This window comes from Schistocerca cancellata, chromosome 3 (assembly GCF_023864275.1).
Source record: "Schistocerca cancellata isolate TAMUIC-IGC-003103 chromosome 3, iqSchCanc2.1, whole genome shotgun sequence".
In the NCBI taxonomy this organism is placed as follows: Eukaryota; Metazoa; Arthropoda; class Insecta; order Orthoptera; family Acrididae; genus Schistocerca; species Schistocerca cancellata.
In genome coordinates this window covers 187,829,269-187,835,287 of record NC_064628.1, presented here as the reverse complement: position 1 = coordinate 187,835,287, position 6,019 = coordinate 187,829,269, and the positions used below count along the sequence as shown (strand labels likewise).

Below are 6,019 nucleotides of genomic sequence, written 5' to 3'. Positions count from 1 at the left end.
TACTTTTTTTTTTTTTTTTTTTTTTTTTTTTGAAGTTGCACTTTACCTCAACATGAATCTTATACATCCATTTGCAGATTAAGAACCACACACGTTAATAATGTCCCGAAAGAATGAAGACGAATTTATATGACAATATTTAACCCATTTATAAAATGAAACAACTCATCTAAATAAGATCGTGACCAAGTTACTGAACTGAGACCCAGAAAGTTAAATCATCTGTTCGTGAAATCTGACTACTCAGACACCTTTCGTACCAATTTCTGATCTGCTCTCACGACTTGATTCATCCGCATCTATCACACAGCGACATCGCCCCAGTATCAGCTACGAGAAAAATAAATAATGAGTAGAAGTGCGTGCGTGTTTGTACTGGAATGTACAGTGAACATTTCGACCCTAATATATCTACATCCATACTATATATCTACATCCATACTCATGTGTGAGAGATCGTAATTTGTGTACCACTATCACTTCCCTCTTTCCTGTTCCAGTCGCGAATAGTTCTTGGGAACAACGATAGCTGGTAAGCCTCCGTATCAGCTCGAATCCCTCGAAATTTGTGCTCATGGTCTTTTCGCGAAGGGTACGTAGGAGGAAGCAGTCTACTGGTTGATTCTTCTTGTAACGTACACTCTCGGAACGCTCACACTAAACCTCACCATGATGTAGAACACCTCTCTTGCCGCGCCTGCCACTGTAGTTGACCCAGCATATCCGTGACGCTGTCGTACTTACTATACGAATCTGTAAAGAAACGCGTTGAACTTCGATGTTTTTATTTTCTCTATCAATCCTGTATGGTACCGGTCCACACTGACGAGCAATATTCAAGCATTGACTGAACGAGGATTTTTGCAGGCTACTTCCTTTGTTAATGGCCTACATTTTCCGAGGATTCTTCCACTGAATCTCGGTCTAGCATCTGTCTTACCCGTGATTAATTTTACGTGGTCGTTCCACTTTAAATTGCTCCGTACATATAGTCCTAGATATTTTGTAGAAGTAATTGTCTCTAGCGAATGTACTGCAATCGGTTTTTCTGCCTACGTCATTGCTTGTGTTGAGGGTCATTGCCATTCCCTGCACCAAGTGTCGATCGACTCCAAGTGTTCATGCACTTCCGCTACGGTTTTCTCACGTTGAGACTTCTCTGTATACAGCAGCATCATCCGTGAAAAGCACCTTGGAACTTCCTGCGTTATCTGCTAGGTCATTTATACATATTGCGAAAAGTAAACGTCCTATAATCACCGTTGGGGCACGTCCGAATTTACGAGGGTGTGGTGAAAAGTAATGCTTACGAACTTTTTATTACGTTCTCAATATCGGTTAAGGTACAATGTATCATGCGTATTACTCGGTCGACTTTCCCGCTTCGCTGACGCATGTTGCAACCCTCTGCCGCTAGGTGGCTCTGAATTGCAACGTATAACACGGTGGTGTGTAACGTAACTACGTTGGTGCGTGAGAAACGACTGTATCGACGTCAGTAATGTGCGACATTAGGTTATTCGTCCTCGTAATGAAGGAAAAAGGAAATGGTGGTGCTAACGTCAGCGTGTGTGAAACAGCTCGGAGTGGACGACCACATACAGCAACCGACAAGGCTCATCGGAATGGGGTTAATGAACTCATCAATGAAGTGTCGAATAACAAAGACACAACACTCAGATAAGTGTGGCACATCACGAGAGCGTGTACAGCCATTACTGCAGAAATGCGGTAGAGAAAACTGTGTGCACACATGATGCCTCGAATACTCACTCCTGATATTGAAAAAAAATGGCTCTGAGCACTATGGGACTCAACGTCTGAGGTCATTAGTCTCCTAGAACTTAGAACTAGTTAAACCTAACTAACCTAAGGACATCACACACATCCATGCCCGAGGCAGGATTCGAATCTGCGACCGTTTCGGTCTCGCGGTTCCAGACTGCAGCGCCTATAACCGCACGGCCACTTCGGCCGGCCCTAATATTGAAAAGAGGAGATGGTGTAAGATGGCAAGAACTATGCCCCTTACATGAAGTCATTACAGATCACCTAACTCATGTTGAGCGAACAGTAGTGCTGAACAAAAATGGCTGACAAGGCACAATGCATCTTGTAGAGGGTATAGTATGGACGTATTGGAATAATTAATGTTGCGTGATGTAAAGTAATTCACACGACATGAAAACTTCGTGGAAACACGTCGATTTACTGGAGGCTAGTTTATTCCAGGGAAGTATTCAGAGTTGAACGTGGCCGGCTGGAGAGCAGTGAAGGGAAGCAACAATAGGCACCTTAGGGCAGCTCAAGCTCTGAGAAAGCAGTAACGGGGCGTGGCCTCCAGCTGCCTTAAGATGAGTGACAGTGAGTGGGTGGTTGACCCCATGCTGGTGTACCGGGAAGCAGATGGAGAACTTGTACACCTGTTGATAAATGTCTGTCATCCCATTTTCAGTGAAACATGCGAGAAAGCCGCGAAAGCTATGATGGAACGGTCAACAGAGGCCAAAATATGTGTGTTCGTGACTATAGCAACTTCACGCTGAATTCACGGTCTGCAGAGTCTGAAGTAAATCAGGTGAAGAGCGACAGAATGAAATACGCCGGCCTCCAACGGGAACATAGGACCAAGGAATCTGAAGTACTCTCCTGGGAGTCAGAATTCCAGAAAAAATGGTGTTTTGTGCAGACGCTAACCTTGATGGATGGCCTGGAACAAGCTAAATAGCAGAAGTTGAGAGGAAGGGAAATTTTGTGGGAATTTGTTCACTTCCCAGAGCAGACATTGGTCGGCGCTGGAAAGCGACGCATAATTAACGCGAATGGCGCTGCAATTGGCGTAAGAGATTTTGCTGGAGGAAAAACCGAGGCGATGAGTGGACTGGCAGAAGTCTCGATAGAGGTCTTCCTTTGCCAGCTTGCCTAGAGTGCGGACGTGGCGTTCTTGACACAGCTTGCCTGAGAAAGAGTGAGCATCTCTGCAGTTTAGGACTTAGCAAATGGAACGATTGTGCTTGGAGATAGAAAGTTTTGGTTCAGCTATGTACTGAGCAAGATAGCTAGGAGAGAAAAGATGAGCGCACCATGAGGCCGGCCGACGTCCTCACAACGACGACGCCCCGCCACGCTGAATTCGGTGATATTGCACCCGCTCCAGCTTGAATTAGGCCATATTAATTTGTTGGATCATGTCGGCAAAGTTTCCACGAGGATTTCATGGGCCGTGTATTGGGGAATTATTCTCGCACTTCGCATTACGCCGGGGTCAGTCGATAGGAATTAATTTTGATTTATCGCGCTTTGCCCCACGTAAATGCAATTTATTACCACTGCCTGATAGGAGAGTCATGTAATGTGATGATTGAAGGTCGGGAGTTAAAATAAATTTGTGCTAATCGACTGCATCTGTTTTCAATCAAGTAGTTGAAATCCCAAGTCACTTTCTTAATTAATTTTATGTTCAACATTTGCATCTGGTGTTCAATAGCTGAATATAACATCAATGTGCAACCCTTTTTAATTAAAAGTGATCTATTCTGAATCAATTAATGTCAACACTGCCACCGCAGTTCAATCAGGAGTCACAGGGCCTTATTACTTTCTTTGCGTTATCTGATATTGCGGCAGTTTTGCACTCTCTGTTGCTGTTAGTCAATTATCTGGGGTGAACACACGCCAAAACCAGATAAGTGGCAGGCAGGGTGTTACAATTGGACAGCTCTTTTTGCGTGACAGTGATGGGTTCCATAACAACATTGTGACACATGATGAAAGCTTGGTCACTATTCTAACGCTGAAAACAAGGGAGTGTCACTCGAGCTCCGTCACAAATGATCACCGACAACAAGAAAGTTTAAGACCATGCCATCAGCAGACAAAAAAAAAAAAAAAACTCCGCCCGAACAGATCATCAACGGTGCCGACCGGTGGCCGTGTATTCCTCAGCCCACAGACGTGTCTAGATGCGGGTGTGGAGGGGCATGTAGTCAGTACACCCCTCTCCCGGCAGTATGTCAGTTTACGAGAACGGAGCCACTACTTCTCACTCAAGTAGCTCCTCAGTTTCCGTCACAAGGGCTGAGTGTACCTCGCTTGCCAATAGCACTCGGCAGACCGGATGGTCACCCACCCAAGTTCTAGCCCAGCGCAACAGCGCTTAACTTCGATGATCTGACGGGAACCGGTGTTACCACTGCGGCAAGACCGTTGGCATCAGCAGACAAAGTCATGCTCAAAATGTTCCGCGATGTTGGTGTGGTGCATTTGGAATTTGTGCCTAAATGCACCACCATAAATTCTGCAAGGTACTGCGAGATCCTCAGATAACTGAAAGCACAAATTCGAAGAATTTGTCCACGCAGGGAGTATCCTGGCAATTCCAGACCACACACGAATACCGTGACATCTGCAACAATCCGACGCCTTGTGTTCGTTGTCATCGATCATCTATCATACAGTCCCGAATTGGTCCCATACGATTTTCACCTGTTTTCAGAACTAAAAGAATACCTTAGAGGATTTCACTTTGATAATGATGAAGAGGTGCAAGCAGTTATGAGGTTGTGGCTCCGTCAATAAAGTCAAACATTCTACAACCTCGTTATCAACAAACTGGTCTCACCGGGAGAAACATGTTCGTCGCCAGGGTGACTACACTGAGAAATAAAGATGTATACATGAAAATACAGGTGTAGAACACCAATAAACTGTCTTTTATTTAAGAAACTTTACTTTTTAGCATGCCCTCGTACTTTTACGCCTGAAGACTTCTCTCCGTTGTTCTGTTCACTAGAAAGTCTTTAATTCAGTCACTCAGTTGGTCTGATATTTTGTACTTTCATATTTTCTTTATTATGTGGCGGCGCGGAACTATATCGAAAGCCTACCGGAAGCCAAGGAACAAGGCATCTACATGTTCGCTTGTATCTACTGCTTTTTGTCTCTTGGACGAACAGTGCTACCTGGGTTTCACAAGTGCGTTGTTTTCGGAGACCATGTTATCTGCTACAGAGGAGATTCCAACAGTAACACATGCCATAATGACGTCAATATCACCCTTTAACTGTTCTGCACGTGTTAAAGCGCGCCTTTGTACCTGTCCCTGTGTGCTCTGAACGTATTTACTATTTACGCTCGCCACCAGTCCTTCTACCTGGTACTCTGAACGTGTTTACGCGCGCCGCCGTAGTGGGACCTGTGTGCTCCTGACTTGGGGAAAGACATTAGCGCAGGTACGAGGATTAGGCGGCCTCAACGGCACGTCGACCCTGCTAGATGGATGCACGGCTGCAGCAGCCAAAGGGTTAAATGAGAAACGATACTTACAGATAATAATAAGGCTTCAGAAAGGGTTGAACGATAGCGTGGTTGCCAAGGAGAAGTTGTGTGCCCGGCAGGACTACGCATATTCAATAGTTCTGACCCGTGTGCTTTTGCGGTATGTTATCGAAATCGCTATGTAATCTCTTTGTCTATAGCTAAGCAACGGACTGTTTCGCGCCTCGCCACGGGATAGGCGTGCGCTCTGCCGTGCCGACTTAACGGCGGTGCCCATTAGTTCGCTCTCAGTCGTTGACCACAGACAGCTGGAGGATAGGTATCCAATGACAAGTGCTGGAATTTATGTGAGACATGGCCACTATAATCAAATCCCAAAACTGAATATCATTTTGACCGAGAAGTTGTGTTGTTAATCTCTCAGTTTACATGCCTGAGAAACATCTCGCTCCGATTTTGTGGAAGACGGCTTGGTATTCCGTCTGCTGTTTAGTATCTACAGAAATCACCGGAAAAGTGGAATGAGTGAGCCATATGGATTTGATTGGTGCGCACCTTGAAGTGTAAAGTGTACGAGCTGCTATTCAGTGCTCTTTTTAAGCTGTGTATTTAGTAAGTTAGGCTTGGAAGGAAGTCTACTTGTCACATTAAGTTACACTGACAAATTTTTGCCGTCACTATTATTTCTGTGTATTGGCTTTGTGCCCTGTTGATAACTGATGAATATTGTATGAGTTGCTCC

General features: G+C 44.9%; 1 pseudogene; it reads right to left on the bottom strand.

Moving 5' to 3' along the window:
* Positions 1-4,093: 4,093 nt before the first annotated feature.
* Positions 4,094-4,211, bottom strand: LOC126177557 (5S ribosomal RNA; annotated as a pseudogene).
* Positions 4,212-6,019: the final 1,808 nt, after the last annotated feature.